General features: G+C 39.7%; 1 protein-coding gene across 10 annotated transcripts in view; it reads right to left on the bottom strand.

The window, feature by feature from the left end:
* The window catches only part of APBB2 (amyloid beta precursor protein binding family B member 2), a 381437-nt gene that overhangs the window by 209949 nt on the left and 146259 nt on the right, over positions 1 to 25229 (bottom strand). The window contains exon 1 of one of the 10 annotated variants that reach the window (XM_077878802.1): positions 14736 to 14901. The exons of the other annotated variants lie outside the window; for them this stretch is intronic. The gene's annotated coding sequence lies outside the window, so the exon portion shown is untranslated. Of the gene's footprint in view, positions 1 to 14735; positions 14902 to 25229 lie in introns of those variants that run through there. 10 annotated transcript variants of the gene reach the window in all.

Below are 25229 nucleotides of genomic sequence, written 5' to 3'. Positions count from 1 at the left end.
TAGTTGGTCACAACACATTTGACTGAAATTTAAATTTCTGCTTAGCCACATTTCCCACAAACATTTCTTGAGATTCTTTTTCCATGCCAGGCTGGAGTTATCTATCTGTCTGTCTGTCTATGTGTCTCAACTTTCCAATGCTTTTTCTCATAAAAACATAAAATTCAGAAGGCAATAAGGAAAAAATTGGTACATTTCACCACATAAAAATGTAAACATTCTGTTTGGGAGTAAAAAACGACTATAAACACAGTGAATACAAAAAAACAAACTGAAAGAAATTAACACTACAATGACATAAAAGGGCTAATTTCATTTATATAAAAGAGCTCTTTGATGTTATTAAGAAAAGTATGAACAAACCTATAGGAAAATGAGCAAAGGACAGGACAAGTCCTAAGAGAAATACAAATAAACATATAAATAACTAACGTCACTTAAAACTAAAGAAAACGTAAATTTAAATAACAATGACTCTGGGCATCTGGGTGGTTCAGTGGTTGAGTGTCTGCCTTCAGCTCAGGTCCTGATCCCGGAGTCCTGGGATAGAGCCTGCTTCTCCCTCTGCCTATGTCTCTGCCTCTCTCTCTGTGTGTGTCTCTCATGAATAAATAAGCAAAATCTTTATAAATAAATAAATAAATAAATAAATAAATAAATAAATACTCACTGATATTCCTCTATCAGAATGCAAAGATTAAATTAAGCTTGATAACACATAACTACAGCAACAACACTGGAAATAGGAGTTTTCAAAACTTGCTAATGGGAGTAGAAGCTGGCAAAACTCTTTGAAAGGCCATTTAGAAATATCCGAGCAAATTTAAGATGCACGGACCCCACTGTTCAGCAATTCCATATCTGAGTATGGTTCTAAAAGCAAAAAATTGGCAACTAACTAACTATTCTTCAGTGGACAGCTGGTTCATTAAATTATGATACATCCATACACTGGGGTACTGTGCACTACTTGGAAAAACAAAGTAGACCCATACGAGCTGATATGAAAAAGGCTTTAAGACTTATCACTAAGAGGCGAATAACATACATAGCAGAGCAAAATCAGTTTTGAGTAAGATTTTTTAAAGCATATACATATATATGCATGTAAGTGCACACACACACATATATACATACATTTACACAGAAAATCTCTCAAAAGAATAATAAAGAACCAGACACAGTGGTAAACTGCCAAATTAGATACATAATAAGGAAAATGGAAAACAGACTGTTTTCAATGAGTTGCTATCAGGAATGTCACTTAGAATGATAATCTATTATATTAATTCAAATGCGGATACCACATGATTCCATTTATAAAGTACAAAAACAGGAAAAACTTATCTTTGTCAGGGTAGTGATTTACTCTGGAGGGCAGGAAAGGGGGAGCAGCAAGAGGGTAGTCTCTGGGATGTTATGAGGGTAAATGCACTGTTTCTTGATCTGGATATGGAAATTCCTCAAGCTGCACCCTTACATGCACATTTCTGTATGCCTATTACAGTTATGTGAGATGTTTTCTCAAAAAGTCAAATGATGATAGTTTTCTAAAGCATTATTCAAACTGCATAACTTTCTATCTGTGAAGACGAAATTCTATTCTAACCTTTCCGAACTAGTAACCTTTAATGGGCATTGCTCCCAAATTTATGATTCAGATAATGACCTGACAACTTGGTCTACTGACCCACAATACATTTTTAATTATATTTCCACATATTGCAGGTAAGGCTCATTACTCTGGTATAATTAACAGGGTGGGTTTATTTTAAATTGTCCTGAAACAGCAAAAGATGCCTCCTCTATGTACCTTTGCTTTTGCCCTAGACCTTTCTCAGCTCCTGAAAAGTATTTTACAAATCAGTTTTTTTGTTTTTTTGTCCTCAGTGTACCTTAAGTTATAAGCAGAGACGGATGTGAGGTGACAGCTATTTCAAGACAATGAATATAATAAACAGAGGAAAAGTTAAGAAGAGGCATGCTTATGGGAGCAAAAAGGCTTGAACAAACACTAAGAATCTAATATTTCAATATGTCTCATCTTAAAAAAAATTCCTTGTCTCCAGCATGAAAGAAACTGACTTCTATGAAGTTATGAATTGACATTCTGCTAATCACTTCATATTTTAAATGGTCCTGTGCTATTATTATCTGACCAATATTTATTCCATACGTGCCATATGTTCCACTAGGAGCAGAGGATACTTCAGTGAATAAAAACACATTCCCCCTTCTTGTGGAACTTATAGACTAGTCCAGGAGATGGACATTAATCACAAAATCATTCACAAATCAGTGTATAAGCATATATGGCCAGGAGGAAAAGAACTCAATTCTCTGAGAAGATGGAATGAAGCAAATGGGATAGACTAGAGTCAGGATACACTTTCGGAGAAAGTGCAATTTAAATAGCAATTTGAGGAAGAAATGGGATTTAGCTAGGTAAACATTTATTAAACACCTGCCATGTGTAAGGTACTCCTTGGCCACAGGAATAAAGCACAAATATGCAGAGTTATTTTCCCCTAGGTATTTATATTCTTGATGAATAAGCCTGATCTGGCTAAAAAGTTTCTAAGGACTCTGTGACATGGATTAGTTCTGCAGAAGAAATAACCTGAGAAATTCAAAAGCACTCAAGTATGGTTTAAGAATAATCTGTAGCTGGGGCACTTGGGTGGCTCAGTCAATTAAACGTCCAACTCTTGATACAGCTTAGGTCATGATCTCAGGGTTGTGAGATGGAGCCTCATGATGCATCTGGCTCCATATATAACAGGGAGTCCACCTGAGATTCTCTCTCTCCCTCTTCCACTGCCTCTCTCGCCACACACACCCGCTCCCTCTCCCTCTCAAATCAACAAATAAATCTTAAGAAGGAGAAGAAGGAGAAGAAGGAGGAGGAGGAGAAGAAGAAGAAGAAGAATCTTCTGTAGCTGTGCTGTCCAATATGGTAGCCATTAGGAGCAACTGGAGCTACTAACACTTGAAATGTGACTAGCGCAACTAAGGAACAAAATTTCTAACTTTATTTCATTTTAATTATTTTAAATCTAAACTTACAAACTGACACTTGACTCTGGGGGAACTTCTTGGGGAGGTGAATCTACTTTCTCAACTATACATTTTATGAAATCTAAATCATCATCAAGTATTTCTAATGAAAATTCCTCATCCAAGTTGAGTGCTAGAAGTGAAAAACACCTGATTTTAAAGACTTTGCATGAAAAAAAGTAAAATATCTCACTAATAATTTTAGAATATTGGTTACATGTTGAAATGAGGATATTTTGGATACACGGAGTGAAATAAAACATACTGGCAAAATGGATTTCACCTGTTTTTGTAATGTGGTTACTATTCAAATGTAATTCATAATTTTACAAATTTCAAACTACATATATGGCTCACATTACTTTTCTGTTGAAGAAGCACTGATTTAGGGAATGCAGCAGAATCTGAAACTTCACCCTAATCAAAATATTATTTACCTTTTCCATAAAAGCAAAGACAGGCAGAAACACTACCTCAGCTGTAAAGCTAGGGAAGGTCTGCCAGTATTCAGAACAGGTGCCTGTTTCCATGAAATCACATACTGAGTTCGAAGAGACCAGAGACTCAGGTAGGCCATTACCTGCTCCATGTTAAGAATACAGCTGTGATTTTAAAACAAAGCATGAAATTATGTAAGTGAAACAATCTAGTAACAATAATTTCCTTCTGGCAGCGTTTTCATGTGTCCTATTAACGAAAATTCATAATCCTTCTGTGCCTTGTGATAATGCCATTAAAGCTCAGTAAATGTCCAAGAGGACCCCAGAAGAGTGTCCCCAAGCAGAAATCATGTAAGTACTATTAAACAAATGAGTAAGTGAATAAATAAATGCCCACTTGTATTTGGTTCAGTATAAGATCCTTTGTGATTTTTCCCCTCATTGGATATAAATATATAAATTCAAAATTTTATATATTATCAACTCAATTTTTTCTTTTATAACCATCTAAATCTCAATGTCTTTATTTTTGTCAATATGAAAAGTCCCTCATCAAGAATGCTGTATCTCACTAGAATTGTGCCCAATGTGTGATTATTCTTTTTATTTGTGATATTGTATTTGTAATTTAGAATAAAGATTTTCCCCTCTATTTTTATTGTGTATTTTGTCTTTTTTCATGTAATTACAATTACTGTGCCCATAAGGTTTCTAGTAGGAAACAGATGACACGATCAAATTGAATAATTTGAGTCAGGTTTAATTAAGGGACTATTTAAAAAAAAAAAGGCTGGCAGGTAGAAAAACCACAAGGAGTAATGCAGACTCCAGAAGTAGCAAGAGCAAGTTACCACCTCTCATCTGAGGGACAAGAAAGCTGTGTGCAGAAGGGCACTGCCCTGCAGGGCCACCATCTGCATTGGAGGGTCCCCCAGCAGCTTTCAGCAGCCCTGCACAAAACTACGATCTTCTCCTGCTCTCATTGCCTGACCTTCTGACTACAAGGTTAAGAAACTATTCCTGAGTAAGCTAAAGTTGTGTGTAACTCCTCTTTTTCCAAGAAATAGATGAAAAATCACATGCATTCATCTATTCAGATACAGCTCAAGTACCGTGTCCTTGAAAAGATTTTCTTTGAACTACCTAATTATTTTAACCACTATTATCCCACACTAAAGTTTGTACATATTTCTATTATTACATATAACACATGATACGAAGTTTTTAATTTTATCTTTTTTCCTAAGAGGCTAAGTTCCTTGAAGAAAGGACTGCTTCACTTATTTTTATTTTATTATTTTTCATTGAGGTGTAAGTCACACAACACTATATAGTTTCAGTTGTACAATGTTGTAAATCAAAATATTTGAATGTACTGCAAAAAGATCACCACAATAAGTCCAATTAATATCCGTCAACACACACAGAAAATTTTTGTTCTTGTGAGGAGACCTTTCTATGTACTTTTAAATGATGCCAAAGAGGGACTATAGAAATAAATAAAAATCAAATAATCTCACTTTACCTGCCTTTCTTGAATATACCCCAAAAAGTCTGACTGATTTCTCTCAGTTTACTTTAGTCTCTTTCCTGTTCACTTCCTCTTTAGACCGTTGGTTACACAACCTTCACACAGTTCTAGAACTCCAGATCCAGCCTCAGCCTAATTTCTCCTGATACCTCCTCCCAGATGTATTCTTATTCCATAATAGCATAAACACTGCTGCGTTCACAATCACTCCTTTATCCCAAAACTTTAAGAATAAAGTTCTTTCAGCCATTGACAATCCAACCCCAACTCTAGGACCTCTTACTTACTTAAATCCTTCCTTACCTTTAAATAGTGACTTTCCCAAAAAATCTAACCTTGGTGCAATCCTTTCAGAAACAACATTCCCTTGCTATAACAACTATTTTATAACATCCCTTTACTATCTTGAAGTGAAACTTGTAGATAAATAATCTATCTATACACATAAATTCCAGAAAAGGAGAAATAAAAGGAGAGGTACATTTCAGTAAGCAAATTTTCAGGCCCAACTACGCTAGCAGTCATAAGGAAGTCATCAGACACCTGCATCTCTGGGTAGATTTCACTGTGAGTGCAACAACTATAAATGCAAACTGACAGAGGCATGTGTTGTTTGTCAGCCCAAAAATCATGATTTGCACTGCTGTCAATAATGGCAATTTCAAAATGCTGAACAATTCTAAGAAAATTTCAAAAAATGTTAAATACAAGTTATCTTACAATTAGGAATTTCCACTTCTGGGAGATATAATGTATGTTAAAGCCATAAAAAATACTTTATGTTTAGAACTTATAGGCACAGATCATTATAAACATGCTGTTTGCCCACATGAACATTTGGTAGGGTGTTTATAAGCTTTGCAGAAGAGGACATTCTCGTTATATAGGGCTGTCCTGGGTATACTGCAAGGCATCTATCATCCCTGGTCTCCACCCAGAAATGCAAGTAGTGGGCCCTCTTCCACACTTCCTAAGGGGTGCTCTAGACACTTCCAACCCCCCTGATTTGAAAGTTATAATGTCAGCCCAGAGTTACCTCTCTACTTCCTAATTCATTTGACACTGAGGTCCTATATGATCTTGAACCAATACTTAATGTCTGAAGCACATCTTACTCAACTGTAAATCATGGTTGCCTTCCATCTGCCAGTCACTATGAGAACCAAATGAGATACAATAGGTTGCTTACTTGCTTGCTTGCTTGCTTTGCTTACTGCCTGGCAGATACTATTTTTTCTAACACATGCAACCTGTTTTGTCAATGACGTAAGCTTTCTGAAGGAAAATGAGGTGTCCTGGAGATCTCTGCACACCTATAAGTACTTGATAAACCCTGGTGGCGCACATCTTCCTTCTTTCCTCCTTGCCCTTTCCTGCACTCCAAAAATGTTCACAAATAATAAACTAAGTCCAAGAATGGACCAAAGAACTACAATTACAACGGGAACTTGCTTTCTGTCATTACTGAAACCATTATCGTAACCTGCCAAGCATAGGAAGGGCTGTCAAAAAAACTGTCGCCTTACCCTCTTGATAATCTACAGGGTTGTATCAGTTAATAAATACTTTTCATGTAGACATCGTACTCTAGGATGAGACTTATCTCCAAAATCATACTAATTCATCCTTAAGGTTTAAAATATTTTTCTCTAATCTCTATTTTCAGATCTATAATTTGGAGCAGCTACATCAGATGGCTCTACAACAGGGAAACTTAGTTTGAAAAGTCCTTTAAATTGCCTACTTGGTACAATACACACTTTCCGTTAAACAACTAAAGTGTGTAAAATTTTATGATACATACATAATGAGGACGATTTAATAAGTATATGCATATGCAAAGTTTTATTTCAGTATTTTGTATTTCCACAGAGAAGAAAGTAGAGATATGTCATATAATATTGCACTCTATGGGAACAGACCTGATTTTTTTGAAAAAAAGTTTTAATATACAATTACTAGTAACAATTTCTTGCCATCCACATACCTAGGTGCTACATATCTGCTGTTGACAATCACTGTTCTGAAAAAACCTAAATTTGTCACTTATAAAAATTAAAAGAAAAAAAGAAAAAAATTAATAAAAATTAAAATAGAAGAAATTTCCAGCAATAAAGATACAAGAACTAATCCTATCTTTAATGCCCCTATCTTATGCAAAAACACTTAAGGATGTTGATTTGTGATTCTAGCTCCTTATATTGACTCAGTGTTCTCAGAGCCAGATTTTATTTTCTTTTTTTAAGATTTTATTTACCTATTTGAGAGAGAGTAGAAGAGACAGAGCACGAGTGGGGTAAGGTGGGGCAAAAGGAGAAGCAGACTCCTCACTGAGCAGGGAGCCCGATGTGGGGCTTTATCCCGAGATCATGATCTGAGCCAAAGGCAGAGGCTTAACCAACTGAGCCACCTAGAAGTCGCCTCAGAACCAGCTTTTAAAACCAACTCCAAAAACACTATCAAACAAAGAAAAACATACACAGAGAACAATGCACCTAGGTGGCTCAGTGGTTGAGCATCTGCCTTTGGCTCAGATCATGATCCCAGGGTCCTGGGATCAAGTCCTGTATTGGGATCCCCGCGGGGAGCCTGCTTCTCCCTCTATGTCTCTACCTCTCTCTCTGTGTCTCTCATGAATAAATAAAATCTTTTTAAAAAATATGCACAGAGAAAAATCGGTTTCCTGAAATGTATCCCAGGGGAAAATATCAAAACTGGAGAAGAAATATTTTTAAGACAGAATAAAGGTAGGCTTCTCCATGTGTGAATTACCTTTATAACCCTTAACAATAATTTTTTTAAAAAAAGCAAAAGCTTTTATGATTCTCCCACAAATATATTTGACCCCCATTTTCCATACTTCAAAGGCATGATGCCTGTAGTTTAGAAATAACAGCAATGTTTAATGCTTCCAAGAAGTGTCTGTTTAAAATATGCTGCTGGATGGCTCTGGAGGGTGGACTACCCTTATGGCCTCAATCAACACCTCTCTGTATCCTTGCCTTCTGCTCTGTTATGTTAGTTCAGTCCCACTGGCTCTGGCATAGCTGTGGGTCTTGCTTTGGTCATCTGAAGGTTAGTTAAGGAGAAGCCTTAAAAGCATGGCCCATTTCTAGCCCCCTGCAAAAGATTATGATCTACGCTACAGTGCAATACAAGAAAACACACAGGCTGGCCTCTTGGAAGGGTGTTGGAGACTTGGGTAGCTGAATCATCTTGGCCAAGGCCATCTGAGACCAGCCTCAGCCAGCTGACCATCAAGCATGTAGGAGAGTACTGCAAAAGGCTGTGCACTGTGCCCACAGCTGACTGTAGGCCCATGAGCAAACCCAGCAGAGACAATAAGCATCCTTCAGCCATCCTATAGAGACCAGTGGATATTGCTCAAACTTCTGAACTTTGGGGGGTGGGGGGTTCTTATGCAACATATTGGGGCAATAGGTAAGTGATATACCAATTATACCCACAACAACCAAAATGAGGTAACAGGAGAACCACTAGGATTAAACCTGAATCTCGATCCAGGGGAGGTATGATGTTGTGTAAAGATCCCACTGTGGAGAATCCAGTTCTTCCTTGGACACTAATGCCCTTCCTAGATTACACAGGGATGTCTTGATCAATATAGGCTACATCTTGTTCATTCACAACACACAACCATTTACACTCTGCATGTTAGAATACCCTGTGACGGCAAATTTTAGGAATGTGTCATCAGGACATACTAGCAGCACTACTTCTAATAGGAACAAAATCAGAAATAAATTAAATGCCCATCGACAGGAAACTGATGTAATAAAGTATCACATCTATACTACGGAATTTAGAAGTGGCTATGTTCCATATTTAGTTACATAGAAAGATCCCTTTTATTGAACAAAAAAAACAAGCTATAAAACAGTGTGGCGAGTACACTCGTCTTTACATACACTTTCAACTTTTCTGTATATTTGAAAATTACCATAACGAGAAGTCAAAATAAAGGTAGCATTCAGAGTGTCATTCTTTCATAAATTAAAAAAAAAAAACTTTCCAAAGTAAAATAAAACACAGATTTAGAAAATTACACAAAACAAACAACTTATTCTAAAGAAAACAGTATAACACGACCACCCAGATCAGAAAACAGACTTTTCTAGCTACTCCAGAAGGCCCTCCATGTACTTCCTTTCTTCCAAATGTAAATAACTAATTTTGAACTTATAGTAATCACTTCTTTGATTTTCTTTATGATTTCGTTACCTCACAGCACAACCTTAGTCAATATAGTTAATTCTTACCTATTTTCTTCTAATTTGTGTCTTTTAAGTTACATTTAATCTATGTCCCTCTCTATCCTTTTCTATTTATTTATTTATTTATTTATTTATTTATTTATTTATTTATTTATGATAGTCACACACAGAGAGAGACAGAGAGGCAGAGACACAGGCAGAGGGAGAAGCAGGCTCCATGCACCGGGAGCCCGACATGGGACTCGATCCCGGGCCTCCAGGATCGCGCCCTGGGCCAAAGGCAGGCGCCAAACCGCTGCACCACCCAGGGATCCCATCTATCCTTTTCTTTACCTTACAACATACTGATTGAAAAATCTGGATCTGGGACACCTGGGTGGCTCAGTGGTTGAGTGTCTGCCTTCAGCTCAGGGTGTGACCTGGAGTCCCAGGATCGAGTCCCACATCGGGCTCCCTGCATGGAGCCTGCTTGTCCCTCTGCCTGTGTCTCTCCCTCTTTCTGTGTGTCTCTCATGAATAAATAAATAAAATCTTAAAAAAAATAAAAGAAAAGAAAAATCTGGATCTGAATAAGTCATGGGAATGAAAGATACAGCATAGGGACTACAATCAATGGTACTATTATGTAGCATTGTATGGAGACAGATGGGAGCTACACTTGGGGTGAACATAGCATAATGTATAGACTTGTCAAATCACTGTTGTACACCTGAAACTCACATAACATTGCATGTCAACTCTACTTCAACTTAAAAAAAAAAAATCTGGCCCACGTGAGCTGTGGAGTTTCTATAGTATAGATTTTGCTGACTCCCTACTCACAGTGCAGGTGAATACACTGCACTATCCTCTGAATTTCCCATAAACTGGAGACTGGATTCAGAGGCTTGAAAAAATTGAGATTCAATCTGTTTGGTGGGATGCTCTTTCATCAGGAAGCACGTAATATCTGGTTTTCCCTGGCTGCTAATGTCTGCAGTCATTGTCACTCACTGTCTGGACATGTTAAATCAATGGGGATTGCAAGACCATGGTACTCTAATTCTCCCATTTCATTTTCATTTATTGAGTGGAAAAATTTTAGGAGATGCCTCTCATCATCTACTAGATGGCTCCCCGGGGGTCAATTCATAGAAGAAAGGCAGGATAAGTATCTGATTCTTTCCTGACTACTCCCAAGATAACGAATTGGTGCTCCATTAACCTCAGACTGTAACCAATCATTTTTGTCCATATCATCAGACATCATGAATTTAAACATATTTGCAACTCTTATTCTTGAATATCAAACTGTCCCATTTGGGGGCACTAGAGGTGTCTTCAGGTTGGCTCCTGAGTCCTTCTGACATGGCTGTAATCTTCGATAGCTACTATCTAGAGATGTTTCAGGCGCATCTCTATTATCTAGAGATGTTCCAGGCTCATCCCTATCATCTAGAGACTATTCTGTTTCTTCTTCTTCTTTTTTTAATAGTATGTTTGTATGGGATGTAATCTTGCTAGTGTTCTGTACTTATATGAAATTTTATAAAAGTACACAATACTAACAAGATCATATCCCATAAATTTACTATGAAAAGAAAAGAATATGGAACAGAGTGATATCCTCACAGACAATGAAAACATACCAAAAAGATGTGCTTAAAAAAATGAAAATATAATCTACTATTTCAAAAGAGGGTAAAAGATTATTTTCAAAATTATATGAGACATGAAAAAAAAGCATACATCTGAATTAGAAAATTTATATATAACTTTTATAGTCTCTTTACTACCTTTCTCTCCGTTATTTGGAAAGCTCTACAAGAGCAGGGACCACATCTATTTCATTCATCAGCATATTTCTAGTGTCTGGCTCATGGCAGACATTCAATAAATAGTCCATAAAGGAATGTATAGAAATGCTCACTAAAATGTTAACAGCAGTAATCTCCGGGTGGTAGGATGTAGAAAAATGTCTTCCAGTGCTTTGTATGTTGTTGAATTGTGTAAATTCTTTTACAATGAGTACGAAGTATTTTCATATTCAGAACAAAGAGTTATTTTCAATGTGAAAGAAAGTTTGTACATGAAACTATGTACATACTATATATCTCTAGAAAGCAAGCAAGCAAGCAAGCAAGCATGCCCCCATCTCCCATCCCCCCACCCTCACTGCCTATATCTTCTATTCATAAAGGAAGACTCTGGGGTAAGAGGTGATAAGGCTGAGTTTTACTAAGTAAGACTAGGTTTAGAGTTTGTGAAAAGGAAGACAGCAACCACCCATCTGCCTTCCATGCTATACTTGACAGATTTTACTCTGTAGCTCAGAAAACATGTTAATAGGACTTCTTGTGGTGAGAGGAAGGGATTAAAAAAGCAAAGAACCTTGTTGTGATAGTTTGGCACCACGTTGAAAATGGCTCACAGTGCCTGCAATTCGTGGAACAAAGATAACATCTTTCCATAAAATCTGCACTCCAAGACATCCCAAATATACAACCGAGAAATGCCGATGGCAGTGACGCAAAAGCACCAAACAGAACAATCCCAAACAAGAACGAGATGAAGCCTTAATTTGCTTAACTGGGCCTTCATATATCTATTAGAGAAAACATAAGAGATGAACTGCCTCATAAAACAGATGGTCTTCTCCAGTTCCCCCCTTTTTTTTTTTTTTAAACAAGATAATTAAAGGAAACGAAAGAATAAGGATCTTGTTAAATTGGCTACGGAAAATGGTTTCATCTGAAGTAGAATGCCTGAGTTTCTGGAGAAAGGATTGCAAGTTCCGCCCTCAGAGCTGATGCAGGTCATTCAGCAAAGCCTACATCAGAGAGGGAAGCCACGCTTAGGGCAAGAACCTCCTAGATAGCATGGAACGTCCTGGCACACTCTATTCACAGAGGCAAAAAGGAAAGCAGATGATAATGAAACATAACCCCTTGTTGAAAGAGCACTGGAGAGGGAGTCAGGACGTAGGAGCTTAGATGTCTTGATTTGTGGGTCTAATGAACCTATTTCACTTTGTCACCTTTTAATTTTTCTTAGAGAAACCCATTATTCATTCCCTTATCATATCTTGGTAGTAAGAACAAATGAGAGAATGAGAAAAAAAATCTCTACAGCAAAGATTGCAAATGTAAAATCATTAGTTTACAATGAAATTTTGTTTCATTGCTGGATATGTAAGTCCCATTGTGCAGTATTGTTGTGAATCAAAAATCAGAGGGAAGAGAAATTGAGGGTCCAGGTGTCCTGAACCCAACAGAAGACTGTCCATGTCTGTTCTCTAAACTCTAAGACACTTTCTTGAAGAAAAGGAGAAGCATATAAAGTATACCACAAAAGCAACTCAAAATTCCAGGCCAGATTTTTGATTGAGACAATATTAGGAGCCAAGAATCCTTAAGGTCTTGACTGGGATTCATCCAAGAAAGGGCACTGCCGCCGAATGCTACCTCATCTGACATAATGCCTACTGGGTCTGAATCTAACCAAAACCCAAGGGATAACATTTAGCCCTGGGTAGCATTAAGTAACTATTGCTGAAGGTTTCCTCTGAGCTAAATAAACAGTATGCACAATGTCTCTCAGGTCTGACAAGCCCTAAGAGACAGGCACCACTGTTCTCATTTTACAGACATGTACCTATAGCAAGGTTAAGAAACTTGCAAGACATTAGATGGCTAATAAGCAGCGCAGCCCAAGCACCACCCTATGATTCCGCCCACCCTATGATTCCAGAATCCTCAGTTTAGTATTCTATTCTACTGCCTCTCCCAGAAAGTAGAAAAAGGGATGGGACTGGTGAAACAGACTCCAAAGATCCCATTAGCAGAGATTACTGATCCCTCCTCATCTACAAGTCCCAGAAGAAAGTGAATGTCACAACCCAACAATTAGAAAATGGCTTCTCTTCAGTCACATCATAAAAGCAACACTGAACTTCCCTTCTGACCTGCCTAACTACTACCTCTGGATCACTCCTATTCCCCCTACATTCCTGAAATCCTTCCTCCTCTTTTGTTGGGACTTTTCCTGATGCTTCAAATACCACTTCCCCAATCCCTCCTCATGAGAACCAAATCCACTCTATGCTTCAAAAATTACAGTTAAAGCTCATTTTAACACATAATGCACATGAATCAACCGTCATTTCACCATGTAGTGGCCTGGAGACATTTGGCAATTTTCTCGATGATAATAATCTCTAACACTTATATCACACTGACTACTTACCAGGCATTGTCTTAAGACTTCATACATATTAACCATTTCAATCCTCATAACCACACTGTAAGTAGGGAACTATTACTGTTCTCATCGTACAGATGAACTAACAGGCAGCAAGATACCAAGTAACTGCCCCAGGTCATACATCTAGCAGGTGGTGAAGCGACTTTGTTTTCAATCTCTCTGAACTTCAGTTCTCTCATCTCAAACATAAAAATAATATTTACCTCACGTGGTTTCTAGGCAGAAATGGAATAAATATACCCAGAGCAATTTTAGATAATACTTAGATTCTCCCTTCTTCCTCTAGGGTTTCTGGGATCACTCTAAGGTACAATCTAGAAACTTTCAATTAAGTAAGAACAGGGAGATAAGAAAAGTGCTCAGCGTCTTTCGGACATGCTGTCTCATGTGTGAGTCACACATCCCTTTGAAGGAAATATTACCATCCTTGTTTAACAGATGAACAATTTGAGAACTCATGCGGGGATGTTCTGGTAGCAACTTGAACCGGAATTCAAATCCACATCTGCATATTTTCTCTCCATTGCTTTTTTTTTAACCAAAGCCCCGTGGTCTTTGGTGACCTGGTGTTGGAAGTCTCACATGTCACTGTCACTTCTGCTACATTCTGTTCCTTAGAAGCAAGTCCCTAAGGCCAGCCCACATTCAAGCTTAGGGAATCAGGAAGGGTGAGTGGCCTATTTTTTTTTTTTTTTAAGATTTTATTTAGTTATTCATGTGCAGAGGGAGAAGCAGGCTCCCTGCAGGGAGCCCGATGCAGGACTGAATCCCAGGACTCTGGGATCACGACCTCTGGGATCACGACCTGAGCCAAAGGCAGACACCACTGACCACCCAGGTGCCCCTCTCTCCATTGTCTTTGAAGAGGCTTGCGGGGACAGCCAAGTCTTGTAGCTCCCCATCTTCCTCACACAGCCATATCCAGAAGAGTAGGGCTGCGTAAGTTCCACATGCAACCAGTGCTTATGTGATTGCCAGTGTTGACCTTTCTTTGAGAAATCAAGATGGAAAACCATAATCAAAGATAGAAATAGGTACAGCCACATTTACTAACCCTACATGATTCCCAACTCCCCTAATAAGGAAAAAAAGAGGGAGAGAAGGCAAAGAAATGATGAAAGGAAGGAGGCAGAGAGGAAGGAAGGTGGGAGAGAGGATGGAAAGAGGGAGAGAGGAAGGAAGGAGGGAAAGAAGAAACTGTCCCCGGCCGTGGATGATAATGAAACATACACCCAAGTAGAATCTCTGCGTTCTCCCATCCACTTCGGTACTTTTTGTCCCACAAGAGTGTCAGCTGCAGATCTCGGATCAACTTCTCTTCCTTCTTGGCCCTTTGGCTGCGGCCTCAGAGAAGGCTCGGGGAAGATGGGCTGCCCAGCAACATTCCTCTCCGAAAGGCAGCAGGAGGGAAGAAAACAGCTCGGCCCTGACCCGCGGGCCGAGGCCGCCACCAGGAACAGGGTGTTCCTCTCAACACAGGATGCCCATTCACAACCCACACCAAGGTCCTCCTGTATCTCTAGCCACCATCGGCTCTCCTCGTCAAAACTAAGAGCAGAGCGGAAAGCAGACGGCAAGCCCCGCTGCCAGGGAAACTGAAACAAAGGGGGCCCTGAGTCCAGAACCACACCCGTCACCTCGCCTGCTCTCACCCCCACTGTTCTCGAGCTGGGAAGAGGACAAGCCGCCTTAGAAATGTCTTCAAAAAACCGTTTAGACCTACTGTCGGCCCAGTATCACACTGATACATGAACTTAGAGGGTCCCATAAACTTAGAAATATGTTAGGACAAACTTAGGTGGATCTTTTTTTTCAAGACAGTTTTCCCAGGTTAAGAACCATTGCACTGGTTGGTCACAGTGAGAGAACAGAGCTATGGAAAAGGAAATCACCACCCTCCCACGAAGTCTCCTTCTCAACCCCCCTAGTTCAGTGAGGCAGACATCCAAGCAAGATCCCAGCCATCTCTGACATCATCCTGCCCCAGCCCCCATGCCCATTTGGGGATCTGGCACCAGCGATCTACACTAAGGAGCTACAGACATCTGAATTCTCCTCCCTTCATTGCCACTGTCACCACCTAAGCCAGGGTTCTATGAACTCTCTTGGAGGCCTGCAGTCCATCTCCTGATCAACCATCTGCCCTCACTCCAGCCTCCTGCACACTTCTACAGATTTATCCTCCTAAGAGAATCCACCACCTTTATCATGACCATACCCATGCTCCAGACCATTAAAAGTGGGACTCTAGGGCCAGAGCAGTTGGGTTTGAATTCTGTCTCCATCACTTCTTATTATGAGTTTCCTTGGGTAAGTCACCTAACCTCTGTGTCTCAGTTTCATCAACTGTATAATGGACATAATGAGAGTCATAATGTCAAAGGCTTACTGCAGAAATTAGTTGAGTGTGTATAAAACGCTCAGAATGGCGGTAACACAGTCAGTGCTATTTAAGTATTAGCTATCATCATTACCAGTATGACTCTTTTAAGAGCTCCCCTACTGGCTATCAAATAAAATCTCCATTCTACCAATAGGCTCTCAAGACCCTCCATGTACTAGACCAAAATAAGCCCAACTTGCCTCTAGTCTCTAGAGACATAAACCCTTCCTCTACCACCTGACCCCCAAGGGCACACCAGCCTGGGCTCCACACTTGTTACTGAACCTCCTGAAAGTTTCCCACTTGTATGCTTCTGCTATTTGTTTTGCCCGGGACATCCTATCACTGTCTGTCAAACCCTTACTATCTCTCAAGGATCGGCTCAAGCATTGATCCCACCCAAGACATTGTCATCAAGAATTCAGGTGGACAGCACTGAAGGTGTTAATGTATCTAGCAGGTTTTGCAAACATGCCCTTATCTGTCTAAGAGTTATCACTTTGGATTACCTCAAAGAAATAACCTTTGTCATTTTGGGACTCAGGCAGTCAGAATAGATGGCTTTTGAAGCCTCCTTTGGAGACCCTTGGGGTTATATAATGTTTCCTTGTTCCTTTGAGATAATCCTTCATTAACCAAGAAGAGGATGCATAGGTTAACCACATATATTTTTATTTTACAAATGAACAGCTGAAACTGTTTTAAGTCTAAGTTCCAAGGTTATGAAAAAAGTGTAATTTTACTAGATGGTGTCTACAATCTCTCTTTATAATTTGATGGTGCTGTGACTTATAATTCCTTTTATCCTAACAGCTCAAAAGACAAATTTGATTTTTGACCTTAAATTATTTCATAATACATACCATTGCACCACTTCTTTTTTTTTTTTAAGATTTATTTATTTGTTACTTGAGAGAGAGAGACTGTGTGGGCAGGGAGGGGGTGCACAGAGACAGAAAGAGAATCTCAAGCAGACTCCCTGCTGGGCATGGAACCCAATGTGCGGCTTGACTAGGTAATGACCCCGAAATCATGACCAGAGCTGAAACCAAGAGTCGGATGCTCAACTGACTGAGCCACCCAGGCGCCCCCAAAGTACCACTTCTACCTTCTGGGGGAAAACGATTCACAGAGTATTTGCATGAAGTCTAACAATGCACTAATTCTAAGACAGTAAAAAAGAAAACCCTAATTTGGGTTATTTTTTCCCCTACCCCTGTTTTCAGCAATGCAGAATTCTAGGATAAATTGTTTCCCATAAAAGTTAGAACTAGCCCCCAGATTTCTTGAAATCCCTAGGGTAGAACTTAGCCATAAAAAATTTGAAAAGAAGTAGAAAATTTAATAATCCCATTACCCTGAAATCCAATAAAGCCTGTTGGAGCTTCACATTTTTAAGAAATCAGACTATTTATGCTATTACCCCTAGAACTGCTATAGTTTCCTACAAAGCCATAAATATACACAATGTAGTTCACCAGAACACTGACTAAGACGATCATAAAAAAGGCCATAAGGAAGATACCGGCCATGAAGCATGGCTCGACGGTACTTGCTACAGCAGGTTCATGCAGGCAAGTTCATTTATTTTGAAAATTACATTTCTAAGTCCACAACTCATCGCCTTCAACTGTGAACAACTTTTAATACAAGTTAGAATGTCCTTCTCAGCGACAGTTTTCACACGAGCTAAAGGTCATACTGAATATCAAGGAACAGTTACGAGGTAATCACAGCATACGGGGAAAAGCATATAACATCTGTATCTTCACATTTGCTTCAGCTATCATCGCATTCAGCTGTAAGCATCAGAAAACCCAAATAACAGTGAATTCAATAAATAGGAAGTAATTGGAAGGCTCAAGGCTGCTGGTGTCAATTCGACAGGAACAATGTCAGAGCAGCTATCTCGGTGATGCTCTTGGCTTTTCCTTCATGCTTGTAACCTCATGGTGACATGAGGGCTGCTGTGCATTCAGACAGCTTATCAGTATTCAAGGCAGGGCAGAGGAGAAAACAAGTAAGGGCAGTGACAGGCTCATGTGTCAGGCAGGTTTTATCAGGACCATAAATGCTTCCCAGGAAACCCCAACCCCCACCCAAGTGGACTTAATTCTCAGGTCTCCCTGGCCAGAACCAGGTCACACTTGCCACAAAGAATCCTAGAAGTTTAGGGTCAGGACCGACAGGTTAGCTTGAACCATCACAACTATTGTCTGAGGCTGGTCATCATGCTACACAGTCTGTTAGCAAAAATGGAGCAGGATTTAGGCATAGGGTGGGCAATTATTTGTCTCTATTTTGAGTCTCCATCTTGAGAATAAGAAAGTCGTCCAATGTGTAGAAAAGATAATTATAGTATTTCCAAAGCGTTTGTTGCTCCCCCAACTTAAAAGCATCTACCATATATAAAGTAATGTTTTACAAATTCCAATACCTATAAAAACAAACAAAAACTGGTTAATCTCTGGGTTTGTAAGCTCTGATTTTTTTCTCTATATATATAAACAGATAAAAATTGACAGTCAGATGGTGAAAAGACAACTGTGAAGTCTTGGTGCCATGAATCCTCATCACAACCTGAATGAGTTCTACAAAGTTCTACCTGAGGTGAATTTCACCTTTCACTAGGCAGAAAGGCCACGTTAGCTGTGATACGCATGGTAAAGTTGGGGGTGAAGCATCTTAATTGTATTTTCCCCACTCCGTTTTCCCTCTTCTCTCATTCAGCTCTCCTAAGCCTGCCTGATGGAACAGGTGAATCTCTTTAGCACCCTGGCTCTCCCATGGAATCATGCCCCTACCCACCCACCCCCGCCACAGCCACTTAACATCCAGCAGCTTCCCACTGCTCTTTGGAAATTATCAAAACCCCGTACCAAGACTCCAAGTCTGTTCAGCCCAGCCTCCTCCAACTCCATCTCTCACCAAGCCCTGCCATGCCCGCCATGCTCTAACATTCTAGTCTTCTTTCCATTCCTTTGAACCATCCATATTACCACAGACTATGATGAGCTTTCCTCAGTTCTCCACACGGCTAGGCTCTTCCCATGCTTCAGATCACAGATCAAACAGCACTTGTTCAGGGACGTCCTCCCCATGTCACCCCATGTCATGGGGGCCCTGCCCAGGAACTCTCCAACAGACTACTGACTTCTCCACAGCATGGACCACAGTCCATAATTATCTTCTCTGAGTGGCTTTCCTCTTGTCTCCTTCCATCCCTAAAATAAATGCAAGTTCCAAGGAAGCAGTCACCTTACCTACACCTTACCCACTGCTCTGTCCACACAGCCCAGCACACAGAAAGGCTCTAGACCTTTCTGCCATCTGCTTCCGGGATGCATTTGATGCAGCGGATCTCCAGCTCCTCTGTGGGTCACTAACTCCTCGAGGTAGCCACCAAACAGACACTGCATCCCCAGGACCTGCTCCCCCCCCCCCAGCAATCCCGACCTGGGAATCTCCTCTCTCCCAGCAGCTTCTCCTGCTTAGAACCCCTTCCCACTCCTGCCATAGCTGCTGAAGCAGGTGGCATAGTGGTTGGGAGCACAGAGCCTGCAGCCAGACAGCCTGGACTCAAATCCCAACCATACCACTCACTGTGCAGCCTGAAATAAGTTACTTATCTCCCCTGTGCCTCAGTGTCCTCGTCTGTAACTGAGTGATAAGAGTAGCACCCATATCCCAAGACAGCTGCTAGGAGGACTGAAAGGATGCCCATGAAGTGCTGGAGCAGTGCCTGCCTTGGAAGTGGCAGTCACTAATAATGCAGCAACTAATAATATAAATAGCTTATTATCATGAACATGCACTTCGTTTTCACTAGGATATATTCTTCCCATGCACCCCCATTTCAACAGGTCCATCCACAATACCCCACTTCACGTGCAACTCAAGTAACACCTGCAACCCCATAGTCGCTCTACCACTCCATGATCAGAATCACATCTGTTCCTAGACCTTTGTCCTACTGGAGGAGAAAGCTTTCAAAGTTGGGTTTTAGTCCTTGAGCTTCATGATTACGCCTATCTTTCCTGGCCTTCCCCTCCTCTAAGCTGCTACACGACGTGATTTGATTCTGATAATTGCCACCTTTGGCCATGTCTACATATGAAAACATACACTCTTGGAGGACAATATGTAACTCTTCTCAATCCTCCAGAGGAGCCAGCACAGCATTACAAGTAGAGCAGATGCAATAGCAATCCATCTACTGATTGGCTCTGATCACCCCTCCAGCCTTAACTCCATTCCTGTCCCTCAATCAGAAAAAAGGGGAGCCATTTTTTAACTGTTGCTTAAACCGGACCCTTTGGTGGAAGAAACAGATTTCAAAAACAAAAGGCTTCTATCTCCTGACATTCAAAAAACAACAGGAAATCCTCTTTACCCCTAAGCAAGCCCCAGTCACAAGGACAGAATGGTAGCAGGTATGCATGATTTAGCCAAGTCATGCTGGATTTATTGGTTTCAAGTTCCAAATAAGCAATATGCAACTTAAGCCATTTGGGGAATTTTCTTGTACCCTGAGAGATGGGGATCAACACTTGCCATGATTGGATACTCCTAAGAGGGCACTCTAAGGAGAAAACAAATCTGATTCCACAGATTTAAGTATTTTCCATAGAACTGAAAGGGAGAAAATGACTTAAAGTTTAGATATACTTTAACAAAGCATTTTCTATAGAATACGCAAGAATGCATGCTTGCTATTTTGTTTCTATCCCTTTCTCTATAAACACACACATACCTCATTAAAGAAAGTTCTAGAAGGTACAGAGGCTAACAATAAACTGACCTATCTGGTGACTCTGAAATATGCCAAGTCATTCCTTTCAGAATTCTATGGGTTTCATGTTGCAAGGATTCTTGTGACCTTCATTCAGGTCATCAGAGTTCACTTCCCCCAAGAACAATTTCAGGTTTGCATAAATGAACAAGTGTCCGGGAAACCTGGAAAAATAATTCTATCTGCTTTGTTTTCAAAATTGCCCCCAAAAAGTTGTATATTTCTTTTTTTCTCTCTTTCCAGAGGCTGCTCCCAGAAGATAGTTTTAAGCTCCAAAGTTTGGCTGGAACATTTCTTCTCAACCACTCCTTTTGCAGGAAGTCCCCGTGGCCACTTCCCTGAGGACAACACATTCCTCTCATCTCTCTCTGAGTCAAAACCTATCCACATATACAGAAGGCTAATCTATTCCACCATCTGAATCCTCTACATATGAAATGTGGGGCAAGGCTGTTTAGAAGCCCCTAGAGTTGTCCCCAAAATGCTAGGCATGAGGTTTGAAGACACTTGCCACCCTACAAATAGGTTTCCCTGGAACAAGAAAGCTAGTCTACGGAAAATAAAAAAGGAAGCCACACTTAGTTCCCTCCAAGGACTGTTATGCCACATCTTCTAGACTCATTTTACAGCAAAAGCAGACACCAAACAGGCTTCTTTCCAGGATGTCCATTCCTGTTACTGAAGACTTGACACAGGGCTTCTTGGTTCTGCTTTCTGTTTTGATGCTAGAGATGATAGACCTAGAGCACCCATGTGAAGATGGGACTTTTTCATTACCATAACAAAATAAATCTTGATATAACATTCAAATCTCCACCGGAGAAGAAGCAGACTACAGAGGGAATTTTAAAACAAAAAAAGCAAAAATTTACAAAGAAGGAATTTTAATTTGGATTGTTGAAACCTTAATTTCTCTCTCCAGAGAGACAGAGATGTCACCTTTATTACTGTTAACATCAAGAGATAATTTTATTTACTAGACGTGAAAACAAGCTCTATTTTATGAGTATCTAAAAATAGAAGCAGTAGATAGGCTTCTGATAAGCAATTTCAGAGCTACGGTTCACATGCCACATAAAATCTAGAATCAAGCTCACTGAGACATGCCCAGAAAATAGTGTTCTTCAAGTGGTCTGGTGTCCAAAGATGAACTGTACTACTTCACCACACTCCAAAACTACGGCTTAGGTGCAAGTGTCTTTGCAGAACACTCATTCACTGAATTAATATTTATTTAATACTCATTTATGTTTAAGATTCTTTGCAAATCAGAGATCGCAATCTGGTGATTCAAAGGTCTTAAAATCCTGTCATCAGACTATGCTGATAAGAGTTGCTAGTCCATATTGTGAGCCAAAATGACAAGGACTCTGCCTGTTTCAAATACATGGAAAACCTGAATAAGATATAGCAACTTTTGGGGACACCTGGGTGGCTCAGCGGTTGAGTGTCTTTGGCTCAGGTTGTGATCCCAGGATCCTGGGATGGAGTCCCACATCATGGTCCCAGCAGGAGGCCTGCCTCTCCCTCTGCCTATGTCTCTGCCTCTCTCTGTGTGTCTCTCATGAATAAAATCCTAAAAAAAAAAAGTCAAAATAATGAAAAGCAAATCTCTGGGCCATAACTGAGGATGGAACTCAAAAATCAGTAAAGATAGTTAAAGCCTGAGGACCTAGAAGGCTTTCTGATGACCTACAGAGAAGAAAGGAACAAAGAGATAATGAAACTGGCTAGCCAGAGCTGAGCTGCGGGCTCTAGGTGGGCAGTCACAAAGGGCTGCCCCTCAGTAAAACCAAGTCTAGAAAACACAATCCCTATCAAAGCCCATCTGGCTTCTTTGTAGAAATTGAAAAACTTCCCCTATAAAGGGAAAGAATAGTCTTTTAACAAACAGTGCTGGGACAACTAGAAATGCACATGAGGAGAATGAACTGAACCACTGCTTCAAAATATGTTAACTCAAATGAATCAAACACCTAAATGTAAGCACTAAAATTATAAATTGATTAGGCAATGGTTTCTTTTTTTTCCCTAAGCAATGGTTTCTTAGATAGAACATCAAAAGTACAGACAAAAAGCAGATAAACTAAACTGCATCAAAATTTTAAACTTTTGTGCTTCAAAGGATACTAGTAAGAAAGTAAAACTGCAATCCAGAGTAGGAGAAAATTTTTACAAATTGCATAAGAGTGTAGTATCCAGAATATTCAAGGAAGAATAAATAACTCAATTTAAAAGTGAACAAATGAAAAGATGCTCAACATCATAAGTCACTAGGAAAATGCAAATCAAACCCAGAACGAGATGCCACTTTATACCCCTTAGGATAGCTATAATCAAAAAGATAGACAATAAAAAGTGTAGCATGACCCAGCAATTCTGCTCTATGTATATACCCAAAAGAAATGAAAACATCAGTCTACTCAAAAACTTGTAAATCAGTGTTTACAGCAACATTATTTATGATACCAAGAGGCAGAAATAACCCAAATGTCCATAAACAGATGAACAGAAAAAACAAATGTGGAACTGTATCTGTACAATGGAATAATATTCAACAACAAAAAGAATTAGGTACCAATAAGTACTCAACATGGATGAACCTTGAAAACATTATGCTAGAGACACAAAGTAAGGTTCACAGTCTCCGAGGGAGATGGGTAGGCATGTGTGGTGATAATTAATGATGGGTTCAGGGTTTCTTTTCAGAGTGGTAAAAATGTTCTGGAATTAGGAGGTGGTGATGGTTATGTATCTTTGTGAATATACTAAATGCGACTGCATTATATAAAGAGTGAATTTTATGGAGTGAATTATATCTCATTTGGGGGGAGAGGAAGTCAATGGGCAAATTCAATGATAAGATTAAAAACAGCCAAAGAGCAAATTCATGAATTAGAAGGTAGTCTGTGTTGAGGTTGTAATGACTCACCTGAGAAGCAGAATTTTTTAGCCCACTAGAATTTGGAGATTTGTCAACAGAACAGTGTCTTGGAATGTGGCCTCTCTTTATAGCCTCCCTCGTACCATACTTTGTCTCTTACTCCTATCAGGTAGCAGGAGTCCTACCGTTTGGCTACACTACCTGGCATAGCAGTTTTGAGAGGAGTTGTCTCTTTTGAGAACAAACTAAGAATTCTCGAAGTAGAGGAAGTAACTTCACACACAAACCTATGTGTATGGAAGTTCCTAAACAGCAAATAGTTGGTAGTAAATAGAAAAGGGAAAAGTTCAGAATGGCAAGAGAGAAGGGAGGTGTGGTAAACTGAGTAAGAAAAGGAATACAGGAATTCCCAGAAGCTGAAACAGTCAAGGATGCAGATTCTCTCCCAGAGCCTCCAAGCCAAACAAGCTCTGCAGATACCTCGGTAACCCAGGAACACTCCCTTTCAGACCTCAGGTCTCCAAAATGGTAAGACAATAAATCTGTATTGTTTTAAGTCACTAGTTTGCAGTAATTTGTTATAGCAGCGATAGAAAACTAATACAGGAGGTAAATGGAAGGCCAGGAAGATGCTGTAACTCAGCTTTGATGTAAATAAAGGAAACTGACCCTAAAACAAACCAGGGCATTTTCAGTTGCTTCCCGGCTGGCAGAGGAAGAAACTAAGGAGATATGGGTAAGAAGGATCATGAGTCAGGCAGATGCAAACAATAGGGGTTGTCATATACAGAAAGAAGCTATGTAAACACAACCAAAGCTAGAGAACCAAGTATGTTCAAAAACAGGATTTGGAAAAATTTGCAACGTGCAAGGAATTCCTCACCCCCCCCCTTCAATGTTATATAAATTTTCAAGTAAGTACTTATTTGTTCATTCATTCAATATGTATTTATTGGGCACTTACTATGTGTCAAGCCCTGTATTTACTCACATTCATAATGGTTACTCAAAACTTTTCCTATCCAAAGCACTCATACAATTACACTAGACAGTGGGTGCTGGCATGCTGTTTAAGCTAACTAGATAAACCAAAACATTATCCTGTAAAAGCATTTTTATTTTTGTCACTGCTATTATGTAGTAAAGTAGATTACCTTTACTTATTTGGATGTGATCGCTCTCCTTTAAAAGCTTTGTTATACATTTGTTCTTTGTCTTGGCTTATTTGTAGATATTTTAAGCAGTTAAAATCCAAGTTTAAATAATACTTCACTACCCATAAATTTCCTGAGTGCTATGTTTTGAATATATTTGCTCTAACTTGAACTGGTTCTCCCCTGCAGCCATGCCTTGTTTGCAGCTCTCTCTCTGGAAAACAAATATAATAGAATTTTTAAACTAGAGATTGCCTAAATATCATCCAGTCCAACTCCTCAATTTACAGATGTCAGAAGTGAGACTCAGTTGGTTCTAATAACTTGTCTACTAGCCCTAGGTGGTGGGGCCAGGCCTCTTGTCTCCCTAGCAATGGCTCTGCAGCAATCACGGGCTCCCTGCTCTTAAACCAGGGTACTAGGCCCAGGGGCTCGGTCTCATATCTTAATTAAGCTCCTCAGGCTATTGCTGTATGAAAAGGCTGGCAACCTGTCTCTTTAAAGAACTAGA

Source organism: Canis aureus, chromosome 2 (assembly GCF_053574225.1).
Source record: "Canis aureus isolate CA01 chromosome 2, VMU_Caureus_v.1.0, whole genome shotgun sequence".
Taxonomy (NCBI): domain Eukaryota; kingdom Metazoa; phylum Chordata; class Mammalia; order Carnivora; family Canidae; genus Canis; species Canis aureus.
The sequence above is the reverse complement of the archived record's forward strand: the minus strand, read 5'-3'. Positions and strand labels throughout refer to the sequence as shown.